The 24,439-nt window shown below is 41.6% G+C and overlaps 1 protein-coding gene across 3 annotated transcripts in view; it reads left to right on the top strand.

The window, feature by feature from the left end:
- The first annotated feature begins 2,514 nt into the window (after nucleotides 1–2,514).
- The window catches only part of LOC144014169 (uncharacterized), a 121,439-nt gene continuing 99,514 nt past the window's right edge, over nucleotides 2,515–24,439 (top strand). For all 3 annotated transcript variants that reach the window (XR_013282407.1, XR_013282406.1, XR_013282405.1), the window contains exons 1-2: nucleotides 2,515–2,654; nucleotides 11,061–11,156. The gene's annotated coding sequence lies outside the window, so the exon portion shown is untranslated. The remainder of the gene's footprint in view (nucleotides 2,655–11,060; nucleotides 11,157–24,439) is intronic.

Here is a 24,439-nt window from a genome sequence, read left to right as displayed (position 1 = left end):
CGTGTTTGTTTGTTTTTTTTGCGCAATTGTCACATAAGTGTATTAAATTAACACTTAACAGTGATGCTGGGATCTGGCTGCATTGCATCCATCGTTTTAACACTTCTTGTTGACAATGGCCTTACTTTTAAACCATTTTTTTTTTGTAATAGCTAAAAGTTGCAGAAGAAACAGTAATCCCTGAATGCTGGCTGCACTGAAATATTGTAAGGTACATTGCTGTCCAATACATCATTTAGACCGGGGTGCTTACACTTTTTAGGCATGTGAGCTACTTTCAAAATGACCAAGTCAAAATGATCTACCCACCAGAACAATGCAAAACATGTAATTATTTTCAAATGTATTGAGGATTCTTTGTATGTACAATGTATGTTGATGTACTTTGCATAACCGAGTGAGCCAATATTGCAAATTAGCATTTTTTTTTTTTTATTATTTTTTTTAATTACCCGAGTTTACTTTGATGATTTGCACTGAATTGAATGAGCGAGAGACGCATAGTATGGACAGTAGCTTCTGACAGCAAGCCTCAAGCACACTTCCAAATGTTCATCAGTCATGATGGAACAGTATTTGGACTTAATAATCTTCATGTAGGAAAAGTCTCACTCATATAAATTGGTGGAGCTGAATAATGTCTGTGTCATATTGCCATGAACAATCCAAAAATGTCGCTCCTCGTTTCCCTTCTTTGGTATTGGTGGACTGGCAGATGAGGCAAACACATTTCAAAAATGACATCGCGGGGAAAAAAAAGTCCACCTCGCATTCCGTATGAAAGTGATATGTTTTTGTCTTCTTACTTGGTCCTGCTCCCTCATTCATTATGATAGCTTAGCGCTGTTGTGTGCGCATGAGTGGTGACCTAAAGGTCAAAATTCAGTTGTCATCTGATTGGTTGCTCTGTATGTCAATCAAGCAACGGGATTGATAAGTTCTGTTGCACTTAGCGCCGTTGTTTGCGCTTCATTGGTCACCTGAATGTCAAATTCAGTTATAGCAATCAAGTGATGGGATGAATGAAAGACTGATATTTTTTTAATGTCAAGCCGCGATCGACCACTCGATAGATCGCAATCGACTTAATGAGCACCCCTGAATTAGACGTCTCGTGTTACCACTCCGTAGCCTCATGTGATGATCGAAGCTCAACGTTTTGCTGGCTTTCAAATGTCGGACTTCTGAGGCGTTAGACTTCAAAAGATATTGCCATTGTAAATGGCACTTCATTTATATAGCGCTTTTCCACCTTTAAGGCCCTCAAAGCGCTTGAAATTTTGAGTACCCTTCACCTACTGATCAGGAGCAATTGGGGGTTCAGTATCTTGCTCAAGGATACGTCGACGTGGTCACAATGGCATGGAACAAACCCACAACCTCTGGGTTGGGAGACGACCACTGAGCCACTCCGCCCCCGTGAAAATTCAGAACTGCCTTGGACCCCGTCCTTTGAAAGCAGATGTACCGTTCAGGCTGGATCCCGTCGAGTGCAAGTGGAAGTTCTGCGGAGGAACCTCAGAGATGTTGTGTGGCCATATTGGCAAAACAAGCTGCTCACTGTCCCCGTAGTCCGCGCTGCTGAGAGATCGCCATGTTGTGCGAGGACACGACTTGAGCGTGTGGGCGCTCGCTGGGATGAGTCCTTTTTCAACAGCAAATAATATCTCTCATTGCAAAGGGAGACAAAAGGGGAATAATGACAATGGAAAGGCAGAGATGGAATAATGACAGGCCTGCAACTGATGGAGGCCTGGCGGTAACCACAGATGGACGTTCTTATTCTCCCGCAGCCTTTAGTTGTTCTCCTCTTTTTTTTCTGGCCCCTGTCTTTCTCTTTTCCCTCCACGCTCTCTCCATCAAGATGGCATTATTCAGGATGTTAGCAGGGAAGAGCTAAAAGCTCTCAGTGTGGAGGAGAGGGTCCCAGGGTCCCGCGTGTGAGCTGTGGCATACACACGACGACGCGCCAAGAGGTGTTCAAAAGGTCTTATTGTGGACATTAGCAGGTGTCTCGGCACCTCTTTCCTCAAAATCGTGGACATTAGCTGATACAAAGAAAAACTGAGGAATGATAGTTTGCGGCCGCCGGATTGCACGGCACCAGTGCATTTCTGCTCATCAGCTTTGCATCATTCAACTCCATGTGAATTTTTAGACAGATACTGTCATGTGAATGCAGATCTACTGAGCTCCAGTAGCTCATATTTCATTTCAATGAAGAAAACAATCATATATTTAGTTAAAAAACAGACCTTGATTATATCAAAACTCGGGTCCAGTAAGTCAAAGACAGTTGACTTTACGGTGGCACGCCCCTTCCCACCCACATTATGCAACAAGCAGCTCCCTCTGACATTGTTCGGGCAAGATGAGCGAAATAGCATGCGCTCCAATGGCAAAGTTGTCCGATCTTCCTTGTGATTTCTCGCTCTGGTATTTTCAGGAGACCGATGTTTCTCTTCGACACCAGCAAAGGGACTTTAAATTTTTGAGTGAAGGGTATCTTTTCACTCCGTCACCATGCAAAAGGAAAAAAGGAAATATGCATCGCTGTCTGCTGCTACAGAAGTCAGGAAAAGATAGTCGCCTCACTCACTTCGAACGATTGTCAGTAAAACCAAAGTTTTTGGACATGATTCCCATCAAGCAGGGTAAGAATGAATTTATATGACCTCATCGTTACACTCTTTTGTTGGCATTTATCGTAAATAGTCAACAAACATGTGGACGGTTAGCTACCAGGCGCTATCGTTAGCCTTTGGCTAAAAACAACAAGGGAGAACATTACCTTTGTGCAGACGTAGTAGTTTCTGGTCGTTTAGGAAGGATTCGACTGGTCGTGTGTGCAAAGTTTGATCCAGTGCAGACATTTTTTGTAGTTGTTTGAGGGTTTAGGGGAAGGAATAATCCAGATAGTGTCTCTCTCACACAAGCCGTGACGGCAGGACGGCGGTTAGTCGATGGCGATAACGGCTATCACTCTTATACAAGCCGTGACTACAGCGTTTAACCATTTGTAGTTTTTTTTCTTGGCTTTGGATAACCACGCAAAAGCACTACCGGGAGCGGGATTACTTTTTGTTTGTCCGCAGCAAAACGCATGTGCCGTCGCAGACATGACGTCTTGCGTCTGGTTGGTTTACTAACTTGGGCGTGGTTTACGATCAAGTCAATTGGCATGATGTTGTGGTGCGTAATGCAAATAGTGACTTTGATTACAGGCAGTTATGATTCAGGCAATGGTCAACTTTCCGGTTTCTGAAACCATCAGGATAACCCGTTAAATGCATGAGGGGTTACTCCTGTATACATTTTCACATCTAAACCACAACACATGGAAAATGTATTCACGCAAATAGACATCATTTGTGCTTTTAACTTTCTGTGGTCAGCAAAATAATTTTTTTTATGAAGTAGTCGGTTACCTTCTCGATCCAAAAGAGATATATATATATATATATATATATATATATATATATATATATATATATATATATATATATATATATATATATATATATATGTATATGTACACACACACTCTGACATTTTCGCTGTAGAGACAGAAAATGGCGTGAAAACGTTTAGCGAGTGGCAATGTAAGATGGCAGGCTGCAAATACAAGTATACCGTAACCTGGAAATAGTCAGATTGCTAATTGTGACTCACTCATTGGAGTTCTTCACTCGGCAGATCTGTTTGGGACATGCTGATAGGACGATGCAGTATCTTGTCCACGTTTGTTCTGACCAATCACGGCAATGGATGAAAATGCCGTCTTCTGTCTCGCCTTAGGAAAACAATAAAAAATAAAGTACGGACATTTTTACCAGTTAAAATGCACAAAGCTCCTCTCGCTTTTCAACATTCAACAAGAAAACGGTGACTAATTCTGCCGGAACAGAATTAATTGCAGTGTCCATTCATCTATTTTTGTTTGTGTTTGTTTGTTTGTTTGTTTGTTTCACCCGGTGTCGGCGCTTCCTAGTTTTGTCACTGCTGCATGTCCCGCCCAAAAAAAAACGCCTGAATGGTCAGACCTAAAAATGGTCGGTTGCAAACGTATGAACGGGAGCGTTACAAGATGGATTCTCGCGGTATTTGTAATTCCGCTCGCTGGCAAGGTTAGTTCGACCGAGATTCCTTGTGAAGCATGCGCAGAATACAAAGCAAAGTTCCATTCAAAGGAGGTACCCCGATACGTAACTCTTTGGGTTCGAAAAGATGTAACCAAGCAGACTTATTTTGGCTTTTGAAAGCTTTATTGTGTGCATCCAAACATAGTCAGTGACTGAAGTAATATCTACGCATGATTTGTCTAAAAACATGGCTGCCGTTCATTGCCAAACTTGGCACTTTAACTTTCCCTAATTATTCCTTCCTGTGCTCGGGGACTTTCTCCGGCCATCACAATCATTGTTCTGCAAAACCATCTCAACTATTCAACTGCTCCCTTTTTTAAATGCACGCTTCGTGCTTCCTTGTCAGTAATTCATGTTTTTTCCCCCCTTTTATCAGTCGTATGGAGCTCTCTAGTGCTCATGTATTTATTCATGCATGTTGCTCTGGTGGGTGTATGAATGGATGTGAATGGTGGCTGCGTGTGTGTGTGGAGACACCAATGTGAGTGCGCTTCCGAGAAAAGGTCTTAATCTAACCAGCGCATTGCTTCTGCTGAGACCTCCGCCCGCTTGTCCTGATGCTGTGGCCAATCACAGAGGTTCAACAAAGTCCAGCTCAGGGTCTTGGGTGTGCGGCTTGGCCCGGGTCCCCTCTCCTCATCCTGCTGCAGACCCACAAATATGGCGTCGTCGTCTTGGCACGAGCGGACCCTGAAGTCGCTTACTGGCCGAGTGCCCGGGAGTTGGGGGGGGGGGGGGGGATTGGGAGGGCGAAGGGGCACTGTGGCTGAATGTGCAGCGGGGTGAAGAGCGGTGATGATGCTAACAATGCTATCGGAGAGCCGGCGTCCGTCTCGCAAACATTTGTCTTTATCGCCGCTCTTCACTCACAAAATGAGGACAAAGGCCGTGAAAAAGCATCAAGAGGCAGGAACAGAAAAGAGAAAGAAAGAAAGATAGAGAGTGAGTGAGAAAGAAAGAGAAAGAAAGAAAGAGAGAGCAAAAGAAAGAAAGAAAGACTGAGAAAAAAGAAAGAGGGAGAGAGAGCATCAAAGAAAGAAAGAAAAAAGAGCAAAAGAAAGAAAGAAAGACTGAGAAAAAAGAAAGAGGGAGAGAAAGCAAAACAAAGAGAAAGAAAGAGACAGAGAAAGAAAAAGACTGAGGAAGAAAAAGAAAAAGAAAGAAAGACTGAGATTCAAAGAGAGAAAGAGAGAGAAAGAAACAAAGAGAGAAAGAAAGAGACAAAGAAAGAAAGACTGAGAAAGAAAGAGATAAAGACACTGAGAAAGAAAGAGAGAAAGACACTGAGAAAGAAAGAGAGAAAGACACTGAGAAAGAAAGAGAGAAAGAAAGAGACTGTGAAAGAGAAAGAAAGAAAGAAAGACAGAAAAAAGGAGAGAAAGAAAGAAAGAAAGAAAGAAAGAAAGAAAGAAAGACTGAGATTCAAAGAGAGAAAGAGAGAGAAAGAAACAAAGAGAGAAAGAAAGAGACAAAGAAAGAAAGACTGAGAAAGAAAGAGAGAAAGACACTGAGAAAGAAAGAGAGAAAGAAAGAGACTGTGAAAGAGAGAAAGAAAGAAAGAAAGAAAGAAAGAAAGACAGAAAAAAGGAGAGAAAGAAAGTGAGAGAAAGAAAGAAAGAAAGAAAGAAAGAAAGAAAAAGAAAGGACGGCTGCAAGAGCGCTTGAAGATGGCGATGGCGCCTACGAAAGCTCTTGTAAAGTGAAAAAGCTGGTCGCTGCCTTTGGCCAAGCTTTTGACATTGTCGGGCCCTCCAGGTTCCCAGATGTAGCAAAATCAACATGTTTGCTTGTCATGCTTTCATTGACAGCTCGTAGCCAAGCCAGCAAACGCACAACCGGGGACGAGCGCTTGCCAGATCAAAACATTCAAACACAAATAACAGACATCAACAATGGATAAAATGAGGGGAATCAACTTGGTGAAAGCTGTTTTTTTTTCCCCCCCTCTTGCCCGTGTTCATTGACCCATGCTGTTTTGTCCACAGTATAGCAGGCGGTACCAATTGGAATTTTTCAAGGGATTACTTTGGGACCAATGTGAAACATTGCGGAAATGTTTGCTATAGATATTACGCGTGAAATAAGCCAGGACGGGTGAAGTTGCTTCAGCAAACAGTTGAACATTGCTGACATCACACTTTCAAAAAAGATCAAATAAATCATTTCTCACACTCATTATGATCCCTAAAGTAGAAGGAGAAACAGCAGGACAGGGGAGGCAAAGTTATAGATGTCAGAGCTAGGGGTGCAACGGTTCAGATTTTGCTGTACGATTATAGTCTGAGAAAAAAAAAAAAGCGGTTTTACGGTTATTAAATCGCATCAGCATCGTTTGAAAGTGTTTATTTTTAACAATAAATAACTGAGTTGCTGCCTTTCAAAACAAACATAGCAGATTAGAAACAGTTCTTCAAATAGGGCATGGGCACTATGTCCAACAAGTCCACCATATTGTACCCTCTTTTTCTTTCATCTTTCAATTTCTTTCCGTTTCAGTCATATTTCCAGGTGAAATGTTCGTCCAGAGCCTTGAAACTGGCGATTTGCGCAGTTTACCGCTACACATTTAGACATTTTGCAGCCAAATGCCCGTGGTCAGGGCGGTTCCTCGGTGGCGTGGGGGCGGCGGCCACTTGGGCCAAAAGGCCCGACCGTCGGCTTTGCTTCGTTATATCGCACTGTGCTGTGATACGTTTCTTCAAATTGGATGTGGCATTCTTAGCCAGCGCAAAGTTTGCAACGCACTGAGAGGTTTTTGTAATCTTTACTGGAAAAAAATGACAAGTAATAGTTGTTTTCCCAAGAGCAAATGCAGCCGTTTGTGGAGGTCGTCCTGCTTCTTCCATTGTTTACGTCGTGACGAGGAAGGTAGTGTCTGTTGTTTTGGACGGACTCCGAGCGCTCGCCGCTCACACATGTTGGTACACGTAACTCGGCGTTGCATCTTCAGCTGAGAAAACGTGATGTGACGTCATTCCCAAATGCAAGTGAAACATTTTCTCCTCGAAATTATCTTTGAAATGGACAACAAAATTCTGCATTCTACGTACATTACGAGGTCATAAAAGAACAGTAACATACAGCCACTTAGTGTTATGTTCTGAGGTTGGATCCCAAAAGCGCAGGCACAAATAAGAGTTTAACACTTCATTCGCATAACATCAAGAGGCGTGGAACTAACTTGACTTGACCAGAAACAACGAGAAGGCATCGAAGAAGAGAGAAGCAGGTGGCCAGCTGGACAGAGGAATAAAACAAAAAACACACATTTCTCAGATAGACAGTGAATCAATCTGATTGGTTGTGGCTAGACATGTGGGTAACAGGACTGACATGGAATTATCTGATTGGCTGTTGACTAGATAAAGAGATGAAAGATTCCTGACATCTCATAGCTCCTGACATCACATAGCTTAAGACCAGTTGAAACGAGATGCCGGTTACATCAGTTCAAAACAGACACTTGACCTCACAGTCATGACCCAAACATAACCCTTGCAAACCCTTGCATGACCCCAAACTTAACCCTGGCATGACACTTAGGAAAGTAACTTTAATCAGATTACTGGTTTGTAAAAATGAATGCGTTCGATTGCTTGTTATTGAAAGAAAGTAATCAGATTAAAATAACGCATTACATAGCAACACGTTGGTGACAACACTGGTCTCGGTGACTGGTGCAAACAAATAGCATCAAGATGACACAACACAAACATTGAGGTAAGAGATAATAAAAACGTATATATTGTAAAATAGAATAAAATAAACAAATCTGTCTAAATACCTCCTTGCATTGACATGAATTTATGAAATATTTGATTAAATATATGTTTGAGCAGACAATGAATATTTATGTGGATCATGTAAATGGAAGGAAAACAGTGCAAAAACGTCAACACGTAGATCAGAATAAGAGCGTAGTTCAGTGATATGTTGCATTGAAAAGTCCAATATTATTCTTCATCCTTAAGTGAAAAAGTGATGGCAGCGTCTAATGGCCTGGCAAGCCGACTACATTGAGCAGCCTTGGAATATGCAGCCGCATCATCACCAGGATGGCGTAACTGACTGCTCACCTGACTTCTTCTTTGTCTACCAGTTTTATTTGTTGCAAACAACAGCAGCAGCAACAAGCAGCCTCCATAATTATTCCTTAGTGCACTGCAATTATGCACCCAGTGTTTCATGTAAATGTGTCGTAGCAGCATTTCCACACAGACAGACAGACAGACAGACAGACAGACAGACAGACAGACAGACAGAGGAGGAGGGTGATGCTAAATGACGGTGTTTTGCCAACATTTGGTTGAAGTGTGCGGCTGGCTCATTTTCTGGCGTGTTGAGCCAGAGAGGACGCAGCAAACTTGTTGCTCGGGCAGCAACAGCGAGCGCAATTAGAAAGACGAGCGTCATTTTCATTTTTTGGCTGCCATTGGCGTGGCCCCCGCACTTCGCTCATGTCGAAATGTCTGCTTTCGCTACTCCTCATTTTCAATCAATCAGGAAAGTCGCCGAGTAACCTCAGGGGAAGCGTTTGTCATTTTTATTCATACTGGACAACTACTACTACTACTACATTGGCTAAAACATCTCTTCGTACTCATTAACTCATTCAAACCCAAAAACGTATACATACGTTGTATTTTAAATATTACCAGTGTCTCAAAAACGTATTTCTTATGGATTTTTTTTAATTTTTTTTATTTATGCTAGAGCACACGGAATGCTTGTGATGCAGCCTCTGAACTGCAGAGAACGGTTGAAGCAATGGTAGTTAATACAAAAACAGCCAGCAGGTGGCAGCAGAGTATAACAGATCAACCAGGGCCATGTTGCAAAAAGCTCTTTTTGCCAGTGTTTTCACCAGGAATGTGAATAATGATGAAACTTAGCTACATTCTAATGCTAATTGCTTCAAAACGGAAACAGATACAAATATATATATTTTTTCCTGATGAAAGAAGAGACTCTTAATCTTTCTTTTGGTAGGTTCCATGTTTTTATAGCAATAGAATACAATATTCTGCGGGCCTTGCAAAAGCAGTCAAAATCCAGTAAAACAGACGGGAGCGAGGGAGGTTGCTTCACTGAAAATAGCTGCGAGTGAATGAGTTAAGAATGATCAATTCCAATACCGATGCCGTTTTATATAATGCCATAAACAATGTCAAATATTGATATAATAATTGTGGAACATCTGGAGTTCAAAAGCTTGTGACTTGTTTGAATGAATCAATTTCCAAAAGAAACTGTAAATTTCTACTGCCCTCCCTTCTTTATCAAAGACAGGGGTGGCGAGATCCGGTCCTCGAGGGCCGCATTCCTGCTGGTTTTGGATATTTCCCTTCTTCAACACAGCTGATTCATGATCAGCTCATCAGCAAGCTCTGCAGAAACCTGATAACGAGCCTGTTAATTGGAATCAGCTGCACTTCGAGTAGGGAAATCTATAAAACCTGCAGGACTCCGGCCCTCGAGGACCGCAGTTTGCCACCCCTGATCTAAGATCTCAGCACTTTTACATCCTGTCTCCCTCTTTTGGTTATCGTTTTTCAAGTTTCTCAGACAGGTTGTCTCAAAATTCGTCACTCTGTAGTGACAATAAAGATCTTCCATTGCATTCATTCCAAATGTATTGATGATTGGCCCAGGTGGTAAGTAGGAGTGAGACGATATATCGATATTGCGATAAATTGTGATACTTTGTCTCCCGATAGATAGTATCACAATATTTGTAGTTAATCTACAGCCACTATAACGACTACATTGTTCATTGCTTATTGTGCAATTCCTTGGGGGGCCACTAGGGGCAACGTCTCATAAGAGTGGTGGGGAAATGGACGCAAGTCTTCAGGCGAAGAAGACTCATCAGCTCTCTTTTACTTGTGGAAGACATTTATCTGTCCAGCAACTGACTCAGTTTTGCATATGTTTCGATGAAAAATGTGGATTATATCTTCAATTTTTACATTTTAAAACGTATTTTATATGTCGACTTTTTGAAGCGCACAATTTCTGAGGAATTCATAATGATTTCATTGGATTTAATATTTAAGTCATTTATTTACTTTGGCAATGTTACACAAAAAAATGTGTCATTTCTGAGGAATATTAATTTAATTGTATTTAATATTTAAGTAATTTTATTTATTTACTTTTGCAACGTTACACGAAAAAATTGTGTAATTTCCGAGAAATATTAATTTATTGGATTTAATATTTAAGTAATTATTTATTTATTTACTTTTTCAATGTTACACAAAAAATGTCATTTCTGTGGAATATTAATTTAATTAGATTTAATATTTAAGTAATTTTATTTTTTTATTAATTTATTTACTTTTGCAATGTTACATAAAAATTGTCAGTTTATAAAATGAAACAATGATTTTGTATGTTTCATGACAATAGTGTTTAAGAAAGACACCAATTTGTTGGCAGAAAGTGGTCTCTGTTAAGAAGACATTTGTATTTGTTTAAAAAATATTTACTAAAGTACTCACTGTGAAGAAGACACCAATTTTAATATTGTGTTTCAGTGATGGTACAAAATAAAACTATTTTGTCGTTAAAAAACAACCCCATCAGTTTATGTCTTGAGTAGTTTTATCGTAGATTATCGTGGCTTTATGACCTGATCAATATATTATCGATCATCGCGGTATCGTCATATCGTGAGATAATCGTTATCGTTACCCCTAGTGGTAAGTGAGCTGGGTTGGATTCCAGCTCACTTGTAACCCTGAAGGTGAAAAATTTGTAGCGTTTCAAACTTGAGTTGGAAGCGCGAAGTTGTTCCAAGGTGTTTGCTTGGCCCCCTCCAGCTGATTCCGTTTCATTATTGATGTCTCGGAACAGTCTCCAAGGATTTGCATCCATTATTAATGCTTGACAATCTCACTCTTTCTCTCAAAGGATCTCCTTCTGTCACATCCTCGCTGGCTGCCGTCCCTCCTTGCTCGGATCTTTCGGGCCATCAGCAAGGACAGCTTGGAGAAAAGCTAATAACAGGTGCGTCTCCTCCTCCCTCCCTCTTGGTGTCTCCTCCTCCTCCTCCTCCTCCTCCTCTTCCTCCAGACATCAGTCCGTCTGTGACTTATTCTGGGTCACTTGGGGCATATTTCAAGATACTCAACGTTCTACATGTGTGTGCAAGGCCTGCGTAAACTCGACTTAAGGAAAAAAAAAATTCTGTTCATGCATGAGAGGCACGGGCGTAGCTTATGGGTTGACACACTTGGTTTAGTTTACGGCCATCTTTTTGTTGATTATTTTGGCAATTTTGCTAAAGTTGCTGAAACATCAACAATTGTGAGCAGGATCTGACTATATTTAGTGTTAAATGTGTAAATGCAGTTGTAGTAGTGACACTAGGGCTGCGTATCGATTCAAATTTTATCGATTTGATTTTGATTTTCAATTTTGTTTTTATTTCTGATTGGATTCCATTCACTTCAGTTCAATCCGATATTAATTATGGTACATCAATTCTTCTTAATATCAAGGACATAATAAAAAAAAAAACTCAAACATTAAATTCCAAATTAAATTTTCCGGAGGCAGTAACTAGTTACATGATTTTTTATTTATTTATTTATTTATTTTTAAGAATATAACACGTTCTAATCAAGTGTTACACAGACATCAGCAAGGATGAGATGAAAATGTTTTTATAATTCTAATTCAATAATTGTGAATATAAATTAAAAAGATTCTGAATTGTCATAAAGTGCAATATGACAGGTCGTTCATAAATGTAAGAAAATACTTTTAAATTCACGTGGACAGTACATTTCAAGAAAACAGTAACATGCAAAAAAAAATTGGCCTGTAAAATTCTATTTTCGAGTTCATTTATTGTAAAAAAAAAAAAAAAAAAAGAGAGATATTAAAATAATTGTTCAATTGGAAAAATTGGAAAATAATTGTTTTATGAAACGATATGCTCAAAGGAAAATCGGTTTGACATCGATTATTCATTTTCTTTTTAACCCAGCTCTAAGTGACACCTATTTTATTGACACACTTGCTCCTCAATCTGCCCACTTCCAGCTTTTTTTTTTTTTTAATTGTCTTTGATTTTAACTAGTCATGTCAAATGTCACAATGTGGACTACTAAAAAAAATGGATGGTGGGCCGCAAATGCCCCCCTGGGCCGTAGTTTGGACACTCCTGGTCACGCGTTTATCCAAAAAGATGTCCTGATGATGAGTATATTTAAGTTCCTTTTCTTGTTCTTCATCCATCTTTTGCCCTTGGCCAATTGGTCCCATGATCCGGATTGCTAGTAATTGTATGCTAGTATTTGTTTAAATTCAATTTAATTCCAAATTTCCAGTATATGGGAAGCAAATCAGGCATTTGAGGCTGAGAGTTCTGACCTATATGCAAGCAGTTACTGAGGACTTTAATCTATTTCATTATATTTTATGTTCAAGTTTGCTCAATGACTAAATTTTCAAGATCAATGATAAACAATTTCTCTGACTGGAAAAGCAAACAAACAGAAAAACAAAAAAAAACAAAAAACAGGAGAACAAGGATCATTTTATCCTTGTTTTATTAGTTGCAAAATCCAATGTGACATCTTACCCCATATAGTGTGACAACTTACCCATTGGTGGGGCATCATGTCACGTTTACTCCCTCTATTTGATGGCTTATGACTCTGCACTGACACAAATACGAAAATGACATGAATATAAAAAATGTACCCAAGACTTTGGTCTTTCCTCTGGTAAACGTTTTGTTTATATATGATGTATTGATTCCACGCAATACATAAAAGTACAACTAGCCCCAGTCTCCTCTAATTTCTGGGGTCAGTCATGGCGCTTTTCCACCGTACCGGTTCCACACCGACGCGGCATTTTTTCTCCCCGCATGTTAGTGTCTCCACGCAGACCCGTCACCAGAAAGAAATTGTAGGGGGGGCATTACCTTTTTTGGGGGGGGCACACTTTATCAACCTAAATCTAATGTTCATCAGGTTGAACAGCGGCATTGTGACAACTGCAAAAGTGTTCAGAAATATTTTCTGTCACTTAAAAGCGGCAGTTCGTTCTGAAATCTAAAAGACAAACTGAAAAAAAAATGTGTAGTTCATTTTGCATTTATTCAACTCAAAAGTTCATTTGAAACAAATCCACTCTTCACTTCTGTAAACAACTATGTCCGAATGAATAACTGTGACCCAGCCCCTTTTATCTGTAATTGGCTAGCAGTTGCCTTCATTTGCGTGTTGGATTAGGGCTGTACGATATGGACAAAATTTCCTTTCATTTTTGCCAGACATCTCTATTCTTTGATCTTTGACTCAGCATGAGACTTCACATCATTTTACTTTTTTTATGGTGCGTTCTGTATTTTGTGTTATTTTATTTATATACTTATAAAGATTTTTTTTTTTTTTAGTATTTTATTTGCGTGTATACTTATCTACTTATATTTACTCGAATTAATTTTATTTTGTGTTATTTTATTTCACTTGTGTCTACTAAAAGACTAATTTCTATTCGATGCACAGCACTTTGTATGCAGCAATGGCTGTTTTAAAGTGATTTAGAAATAAGGTTGAGTTATGTCGATGATATACAGAAACAACATATGGGTTCAGTGAAAAACTAAGCAGAATATCAATCCAAAAGGATGTGTAAAGTGCTGTTTTTTTTATTAGAACTTAGTGACAGTCATCAACATGAACAAACTTGCTAATTAAAAAAAAAGAGAATTCAACTCACATTGTACTGCAATTGCTTTAGTGATAAATAATTTTATGCTCCATAGTTGTTGTTGTGTATGTGTGACTGCTTGGGTCTGTTAACAGCATACTGTGTATTGCTACAATTCATCCGTGCTGTGTGGCTTGACTAATTAAAATAAAAGTTTGACACTCACTTGTAAACGTAACCAGTGGACTCAGGATTCCCATTGATGTCAACTGTGTCATGCTGGATCGAGGCACGACGTGCTCACTGCTCAGTCCTTGTGCCAGCGCTAGCCGGCAAATGCGCACTATCTACCCGGAAGTAGATTTGGCTAAGGCACGTCTGCAGAGCGCGCGTCTCTCCCCCACCCCACCCCATCCCTCCTGATCCTGATTGTCATTGGCTCGCTTAGTTGTCAATCACAGCCAAACTTGAAAGGAGGTATATGGTTGGCTGGCACGCCATGCTTTACTTGAAACAGAAGGCGCAAGTTTACGTGTGATAGGACGAATAGTTGGTGAGTCATCTTGCTAGGGCGGGCACGGCTGACTGACAGGGCGGGCACGGACCCCCAAGGCCCGCCCATGGCGACGGGTCCGTCTCCACGGGACTTTTTCGGGGCCGAGCTGTTCCGTTGTAACCACTGTTTAGAACCCTTTCGGCAGTGGTTCTGCTGTGCCGGTTGTCGGGGAACTAGCGGGGCTGTGACGTCACCTGTCATCTGATTGGCTGATAGCAACACCGCAAGCAACGCCGTGGCACACGCCCATTTCCTTGTTTTAAGAAAGAACAGGAAGAGGTGCCCGCCGGTCTTTGCCAAAGTCATAAAAATACAGTATATACAATAAATATAATAATGTTTTCAACAACGCTTAATTATATTTACTGTACAATTTAAAAGGTACTTGTGGTTGGATTTGTAATGTTGGTAGTTTTAAAAAACATTGAGAGTGCACAACACTGGCTGGTCGTGTGTTCCCATTCACTTGAATGAGATTTCCAGCGGCCGAGCTCTCCGTTCAGAAATAGCTTTGCGAGCCGGTCGTGAATCGCAATATTTCATCCATGTTGGTCTATATTAAATTGTAAATATGGTTCAATGTTGGCGCGACTTGCCACTTGGGAAATGTTATCTCAGATTCGCACGCAATGCGGGAGTACAAGCTTGGCTTGGACAGTTCAGATGATCCCGCCCCCTTCTCGCTGTGCGCCAGTTGTAATGGAAAATGGCGGTGACTGTCTGGTGTGGTTGCGTGAGGTGTGGTGTGGTACCCGGCCGTGCGGGACCGATGGAAAAGCGGCATAGGAGCGCCGCAATCACTCAGTCTCGCCCCCTGAAAAGTTGACACTCAAGATTTACAAATGTGGATCTGGGACACGTGCTGCAAACAGGAAGTCAGCATTTTTGGCCAAAGTCCACAGCATGTACTTAACTTGGAACTTGACTTAGTAATTTACTCAATTTGGGCTCTTTTTTTTTTTTTTTTTTTTTTTCTTGAAGCAAGGGCGGAACCTGGGTCACATTTGATTTGATGATCAGTTTGAAGATTTGCCATAAAAAAGTCGCAGCATATTCATTCAATCTTCTTTTGTGAAATTCATAAATGGCACACATTCTCAAGTAACGTTTCGGCTTAATTCTGATAATTGAAAATTTGCATCTCACCCATCCGGCATGTTTGTATGTCGGATGTGTGTGCGCGCGCTCGCTCGTCCGTGCAACGCCTCTTTATACTGCAAATCAAGATTGCCACGCGGTTCCTGCATAACGAGTGTGTCCTTAAGATACGCGCCGTGTCAAGCGCAACACAAACAAACATGTCCTTAAGACCGCCGCTGCTTATCAATAGTTGCTAATTAAATTCTTGCGCGTATTAATGAAAGACTTAGAATAGCTGTTTACTGTGTGTGTGTGTGTTTTATTACCTAAATAAAAAGATTTCACCTTGTAGCAGAAGCGTTTGTGTGCTTACAGTATTTTGTGTTTGCTCTCTACAAGTGCACCGTTTGAGGAGAAGAGAAAAATGTTGAAGCTTTAGGAGTGAAAAGGCAGAGAAAAGTTATTAAAAAAAAAAAAAAAAAAGTACCTTCTTGTTGCATTTGGGCCAGCCAAGGTCAGTTTTATGCAAATTGGATGAGAGGCGCTCGTCACAGAGCATTTGGTGCACGCCACAGCTGTTTATTTCATGCAATTCCTTATTGTTGAGTCAATTAAACAACAGAGACGAAATCGTTCTTCAAAATGCTCGATTCTTCTCAACCTCATTTCATTCTGTCGAATTCCGTGTCATTTGTGTTGTGTCGTCTTCTCAACCTCAATCTCTTTGATTTTATTAAAAAGTGAATGAGTTTGTCTTAAGTCTGGCTGAGTTGTTCCATTGAAAAGAAGATGATTTCAGAACATTTTAGTGAGATTGACAGCACAATTCTGCTAATAGAGGAAGAGCATTCCAAATATTAGCATTAAAAAGTTACTGATGTGTCTGGAGAATTTTGCGCTTTTTTATTTTTATTTTTATTTTAACAAATGTAATTCTAAAATACATAAAATTAAGACTACAGTTTAATCCAGTAACGTGTGTGTGTGTGTGTGTGTGTGTGTGTGTGCGGGAACTTAGTGTCCAACATCAACAAACAGAAAAAAAGAACAAAAAACGGAAATAATCAATGCAACATCGGTACCTGCTTACATAAATAGATCACGTTCATGTTCGTATAGTACTACACGTGGGGTTGAGGAATCGAGGTCCAGAGGGAACAAACCCTGAAACAGGTTGACTTTAGCCACAGGTGCTTTTGGGTTATAAATCGTGCCCACCTCCGGCGGAAAACAATGGGACCTACTGACCCCCATCGCGATGCCGCCAGGTGCAGGCCCGGCATCCGGACTGGTCCCCGGCGCAAAACGGACACGTTGGTGCAGGGCTGGCAACCCCACACCGTAAAAACTTTCCTTGCTATGGAAACTAGGCTAAGGAACTAAAATCAGTTTTCTCCGGGACGCCAAGTCGTCGGACCTAATGACGGGTTCGCCTCAAACCCACAAGGGAAGGTTTCCCCTGATGCACCGGCAGCAAGGCGCCTCACTACCCATCCTCGTCCCCATCCTCTATCCTCATCCCCACGCTCATCCCCATCATCACATCAACCACCTCTCCCCCCTTCGCTCTGCGACTTCAACATCCTCCCTTTGAACCAGCCCGGCGCCATTTCTCCTCTCCCCACTGAACTCTCCAGACTCTGTATTTCCCTCGCTGGCCTACTGGAGGTTAGGTGGCGAGAACCTGGTGAAACCACGCTTGGTGACTACAAGCTGCTCTGGAGTAGGGATGACACAATTCACATGCAGGGCGTGGGCCTCGCAGTTCATTGCCGGCACCGTTCCTTCCATCTCCACCTGGAAGCCTGTCAGCCCCCGCCCCTTTGTACGCCCGCCTGAAGCACTCGTTTGGCTCGCTCTCCATCTTCGTTTGTTACGCCCCCACGGATGACAGCAGATGAGCAGGCCAAAGACGAGTTCTCCCAGTCACTTTAGGACGAGCTGTAGCGGGTCCTTCGCCATAATGTCATCCTGGTTCTGGGTGACATGAATGCCACCGTCGGGCCAGAGAGGGCTGGATGTGAACATATCATTGACCCCCACTCTTCCGATATCACTAATGACAATGGTGAACGCTTGCTGGAGCTCTGTGCCACCCACAATCTGAGAGTCTCTTGACCTGGTTCGAACATCGACCGCTCCATCGGACCACCTGGTATTCCAACACTGGTACAGCGGCAAAAAACATTGACCATATCTTGGTCTCCGGCCTCTGGAACATCATCTCGGACTGTCGTGTGTTCAGGAACAACAAGCTTGCACGCACTGACCATCGCCTCCTTGTCGTGACCCTACGCCGATTCACACCTCCAGTCAAATCTGCCCGCCCTCCAGATCATGACAGTCCATTCCCAATACTATGCAGTCCAGGTCGACAACAGGTTTGGAGCGCTCATCGAACCCAACTCCATCGAAGAGAGCTGGTCACAGTTCTCAAGCACCCTACGCACTACTGCCACTAAGATCCTTGACCCAAGACGCAGCTCACATGTCAATTGGATTTCACTGGTCTCCCAGGACCTTGTGGAGAGGTGTCGCAAGGCGAGGCTCCAGGGCAACACCCACTCCTATAGGACCCTGAATCCTCAGCGTAGGTGAACAAACCCAAACAACTGTCTGACTTATTGAATCTGTTCTGAGTGTTTTGGTGTTTTTTGCGTCTTCCTGGTTTGATACTTATTTTAAAAGAAGACTCAGCCTCACTCAGGATTATAATAAAAAGAAGCCATACAGCCTGAGAGCTTCCACTGTACAAATTTCAACACAATACCTGAAATTTCTTGAAAGATATTGCAATTGTGCCTGCAGATATAAAACATTTCCTTTCCTTAATGAACCTCACCAATGTCATCTTTTATGCCCACAAAAGCAAAACAAAATCAAAACAATGAGTCTGAGCATAGTCAGATACACAGCAACATGCATTGCAAGCACTTTTAGGACCACCATTTGGTGGAAGAAGAGAGTGAATGTGTCATTAGTGAAGAGGAACGATGAGCTAATTATGCTGCATCCTCTGGAAAAAATCAAAAGTCCATTAGAGACAGCGAAAGTACGCTGGACGCATGTTTTCCTTAAAAAGCAAATGATGCCTTTCAAGGGAAGAAAAGCAGCCACGCTTTTACCTTTAATTTGCCGCAGATTGAAGATGTCCAACTTGCGCTTGTTGCTTGATTTGTTGTGACCTGCCTAATCACAATGGAGCGCATGACAGGCAACTTCATCTAATCTTCATAAATGGTGGCACGGTTCAGGGAGGTCGCGTGCGTTGCGTGCATGCACACGTCCATCCATCTCCAGGAGAGCCGGCTCAAGGAGATGTCGGCTCGGCAGAGAAATGGGTTGCATTGAATGAAAATGAGCAATTAGCACTCTTGTTGGCGAGTAGAAAAGTCACAAACTTGCTTTTGTCCATGCAAATGTAGTCAACGGCAAATGTAGTCAAGGCAGAACGTTAACCTCTGGATGGATCGCATGCAGCTTTTGGCCAATGACGTTGCACAAAACTCGTCTTGCTGTTGCTCACCAGTTTTAGGGCGAATCATCTTCTGTTGACATGACACTCCATTTTTACGCACCCGCACGGAATTTTCACATGTATGTTTTATTTTCCAATGAGTGTCAGGAACATTCCATACTCCGTGATGTTTTCTGTGTTAACCTTGGATGCTTTGAGTCCCACCCCTCCCCACTGTCATAGGGTGTTCCACAAGGTTCTGTATTGGGGCCCCTGCTGTTTTCACTATATTTACTGCCCTTGGGTTCCATCCTAAGAAAACATGGGATCTATTTTTACTGCTATGCAGATGACAGTCAGATCTATGTCCCACTTAGTAAAAAGGAGGCTTTCTCATTGAGGCCACTTGCGTCCTGTCTGGAGGAAATCAAAGCCTGGATGGCTTTACATTTCTTGAACTTCAACGAGAAGAAAACAGAAGTTATGGTCTTTTGTCCCAGTGGCCCTTTTCCCCCTGCTGACTTGGGTCCTCTGAAGCCAACAGTCTCAAACCTGGGTGTCATGATGGACAGTAACTTTAAACTGACCGGCAAATTGCCGCTGTTGTCAAATCCAGCTGTTTTCATCTTAGGCAGCTGGCTAAGGTAAATAATCTCTTATCTCAGCAGCACTTAGAAACGGCAATCCATGCCTTTGTTACATCTCAGCTGGATTACTGTAATGCACTGTTACAGCTGTCGGCTTGGGCCCGCCGAAGTCTTCCGCTCCCTAGTTGTGCGTGGCGTCTGGTTTTTGTTCCAGGCAGGTTCGAATGTGCCAGCGTGACGATCTAATTGGACGACTGTATCAGCGCGATGCGCTGATTGGACGGATGTGCTGGCTGCTGCCGTCCTCAACACCATCGGATGAGCAGCTCCGGACCTCTCCGCCAATCACCGCCCTACACCTTGCCGGACTGCTCCAAATAAAAGCGCTACTTTTCAGTTTCTCTGGGCTTCTGGAACTCAAAAGTGCAGCTCACCTCGTTCGTGTCTCTCATTGTGACTTTTGCTGAGACACTCGTGAAGTAATTGAGCTTGTTCAGATCTTTTGTGTATGTTAACGTGTATTCGCTTTGGTGCCTATTAGTATATTCGTGTTCCCTTTGTGCTCCATTTGTTCCTTTATTTGTTTTGGTTCATGACAGTGGTCTCTGTTAAAGCCATTTGGGGGCTCGGCTACTGTCATTAAACTTTTAAAAACGGATTAAACTACCACTGATTATCACATACACCGAAGTGGGGTGAAATTTGTTCTCTGCATTTGACCCATCCCCTGAGGGTGCAGTGAGCAGCAGGGGGCTGCGCTCTGGAATCATTTGGTGATCTAACCCCTCAATTCCAACCCTTCATGCTGAATGTCAAGCAGGGAGGCAATTGGGTCCCATTTTTATAGTCTTTGTTATGACCCGGCCCAGGGATTGAACCCACGACCTCCCAGTCTCAGGGTGGACACTCTACCACTAGACCACTGAGCTGGTGTCATCCTTGCGTTAAACTCATTGCCATTCACCTACAAAACCAATTAAAACACGATTCAACCATTTACAACAATTCTCTCTTTGTGTTACTTCCTTTCCCCTAGCTGAGCCGGTTGTAACATGCGCCTTACTTTGGAATCAGCCAGTCCTCTGTCAAGCGTCTCCAGCTTGTCTAAAATGTTGCTGCTCATCTCCTTACTGGTGCCTGAAAGAGGGAGTACATAACCCCTATCCTGGCCTCTCTTCACTAGCTGGGGGAATCTCTAAATGGTCTTGCCCCACCATACCTCGCTGAGGTCTTGCACCTGCCCGGTCCCTCAGGTCAGCAGACCAGACACAATTGGAGGTGCCGAGGGCAAAGCGGAGCCTTTGCAGTTGGTGCTTCCTCCCTTTGGAATGACCTTCCACAAAATATTAGGCAAATATTATCACCATCTTTATCTACTTTTAAAACCCGTCTTAAGACCCATCTGTATTCTTTGGCTTTTAGCGCACGTTGATCAGCAGGTCTTGTAATTGGCTGACAACCAGTTCTGGGTGAACCCCGCCTACTGCCCGAAGCCAGGTCTGGGATAGGCTCCAGCACCCCCGTGACCCCTGTGAGTAAGCGGTTCAGAAAATAAATGGATGGATGGACGGATGGATGGATGAGCAGGTCTTGTGTTTACCACTCACCAGTTTGTTACTACAGAGGATTTGTGTTGGAGTCATCGAATGTTTCCATCTAGCTTCACGCTCCTTCCAGATGCCAAAGTTAACATCTGTTCAACACCTCTGTTGGTAATTGTATCATTGTTGCTGATTTCGAAGATTTTCCTCTTGTTGGAAGGCATTTAACTTCATCATTGATGATTGATTGACTGGAATCCTCTGCTGCCTTTCCAGTTCCTCACTTGACATCATTGACTTCAAATGGGATGCAAAAAGAATAATAATAATTAAAAAAAAGACTAACCAAACTACAGAGACTAACATTCTACTTATCTACTACATCAGTGATACCGAACAAAATAACCTTCACATCATCATTATGTTAATGCTGGAAAAGGGAACGGGAAATGAAATGTTTTAGTCGATATCTTCGCTAAGAAGACGTGGCGGCATTGATGCAGATGGACAGAAATGTTTGGTTTCAGCAGACCTGCAGGCACACAAGCAATTTGCTTTCATGTTTTCACATGCACACTCACACACCTCATCGCCTTTGATTAATCTTTTCAGTCTTCTTCTTTTCTTCTTCTTAATATTCGGAACCTGAAGAGCGCATACACACGCTGACCTTGAGACACAAAAGATGAAGCACTTGAACTTCGACACATCCTTCGAGTGTCGGAACCTTGCGCGGAAGCAACTGCGTACTTTCTAAGAGATGGGAGGGAAGCACTTGAGGGAAAATTAAAATCCTTCCAAGGATGATGTGGGGGAGTCGAGAATAAAAAAAAAAAAACGATTTGTATGTTTTGTGTCTCCGTATGCTTGCTTTTTCTCTTCAATGTTTTTGTTTCTGACCGAGACAAAAGTTTCTTTTCTATTACTGATGGTGAACAAATGGAATTGCAAACGTTTAATTTCTTCTCATCTAATTGCTTGTTATGATGCTTGCATTGCAGTTCAAACCAAGAAAGCACGTTGAACATTAATTGGAAAATATATTAGGAAGCAGGAGAGATGTATAAGAGGCTGTGGGTAACCAAAAATTAAAATTAAAATATTTACCCTACTATACTCTGCAACATGGAAGGCTTTATACAGACATTTTTGTTTAAAAAAAAAAAAAAAAAAAAAAAAAGGGTTAGGGTTTGTGTGAGACATGGAAGACTGAATGTGTTCTAATAAATGAAAAGCTCTTGAACAATAATTTTCAATGTTCATACTTTTGACATTTTTACTTGTAAAAATGTTTCCAAGTGATTACTGTATGTATTATCCCGTCATTTCAAAATAAAGTGTCTCTTAGTTCGTGTCCTATGAAATCCCAATCAAATGTTTGTCATGGCACAAAATGTGCGATAAATTCAACTGATATGAACACTTGTGCATGACACTTGCTATAGATCAACACCAGTGATGTAGGATTTATTGTTTTGATTATTGTTTAACACTTCCTGACTCAACCAAATAATGTTTTAGCATGATAAAATGGATATTTGTAAAGTTATCTGGTCTAGTTCAAGGCATTTTCCCCCCCTAGATGAACCAACATGGATTAGTGTAAAAAAGAGCTCTTCAAATATAGTTCGTCATAAACGTGTACTTTTACTATGCGTGTGTGCGTGTTAAAGTTTCCCTTTCAGGGTTCAATAAAAGAAAGCTGATGTCTTTCCTCCTTGGCTGTTGTGATTCTTTTTTGCTTTGACTTCTCTACGGTGAATGAAGGTCGGTGACCCGGTTCTTCCTCACCACAATAAAGCTTATTTCACGTGTTTCTCGAACGTGTTTCTCGTTGAAAGGCGACATAAGTTAACATGCTTAAATGTTGAGAAGGCAAAGTTGAGGTGACGCTCTTCAATGTCTCAACAACTTTTGTGACATTTTCTGTTTCCGTTTTGAGTGTGTGATTGATGACCCACGAGTTTTATTTTAATATTTTGACACATGCACGCATGCACACGCACTTTCTTGTTTAGATTTTCCAAAAATGCACCAAAAGTCCACTTGTTCATCAATCGAACGGTCGATCAATCTACTTGCTGATGTACTGACTTGATGTAGTAGATCGATCGATCAATCAATCAATCAATCAATCAATCAATCAATCAATCAATCAATCAATCAATCAATCAATCAATATTTATATTAGAGGTGCACTGATCACAATTTTCTGGCCGATCACCGATAAACGATATTTTAAAAAGTCAGAGCTGCCAACCTCGATTTCTGTCGATGCCAATTTTTTTTCACAACAGGCAGCGTATACCTTCAGTGTTTCAATCTTATTTTTAATGGAAAACATTGAACAATATCGGTGAAATAATACAAATGGGTTGTTTTAACTGCGCATGAATTACCATAATTTCCGGACTATAAGTCGCACCTGATTATAAGCCGCACCCAGTACATTTCTTAAGGAAAAGGCATTTTGAACATACATAAGGCGCACCTGACTATAAGCAGCACGTGCCCACATTGAAACATGAGTTATTTACAAAGAAAGATGGCACACAGAGTTTTCAAAGGTTTAATAATATACCTTAGCTTTCTTTCCAAACAGCACCTGTGACGCGGCAGCAATACGGTAGACACCTGTCTCACTCTTACCTCTTCTGCTTGAGCGCTCCTGGCGGCCGTTAGAAAAAAATCCATCAATTAGCAGCATCATTGTATAAGCCGCAGGGTTGAAAGTGTGTGACAAAAGTAGCAGTTTATAGTCTGGAAATTACGGTAGTTCTCTTAAATAAAAATGAAAATCCTATTAGTCTTCTCAGCAGAAGAGGACAGTGGCTGACTTTTTCCACACTTCTGAGGAGGGAGATGAGATTGGTGGAAAATAATTGGTTTATTTTTTTAGGGCTCGGCTGATCACCGCTCTTCTAAAATTAAGGAAATCGGGGCCGACAAATCGTCTGGTAGATCGATCGGTACACCCCTAATCTATATAGCACTTTTCATACAAAAAATGCAACCCAAAGTGCTTTACAAAGTTTAAAATTTTAACAACAAATCCCCAGCCCAACCGCCCCCCACAAAACAGAACCCAAAATAGTGCATAAACAAACACTTGAAACAATGAACATCTCATCATGCCACATCAGGGTTTTTTTTTGTTAGTTGGTTAGGTTTATTGTTTGTCGTGGGACTTTTTTTTGTTGAACTAGCACCTTGTTTGCCCTTTTGTTTCATTGGATTTAGTGACACTTCCTGTTTGAGCACCTCTGCCTCCCCACTGCCTGACTTCCTTGCACTTGGGTCCACTCATTTTATCCGCTTTTTTTTTTAATTTAGTCTGTTTTCGTCCAGTTTCAATCACACGTGTTCGTTTATATTATTGTTAGTCAACCTCATCACCATTT

Source organism: Festucalex cinctus, chromosome 2 (genome assembly GCF_051991245.1).
Source record: "Festucalex cinctus isolate MCC-2025b chromosome 2, RoL_Fcin_1.0, whole genome shotgun sequence".
Lineage (NCBI taxonomy): Eukaryota > Metazoa > Chordata > Actinopteri > Syngnathiformes > Syngnathidae > Festucalex > Festucalex cinctus.
This window is presented reverse-complemented; position numbering and strand designations above follow the sequence as displayed.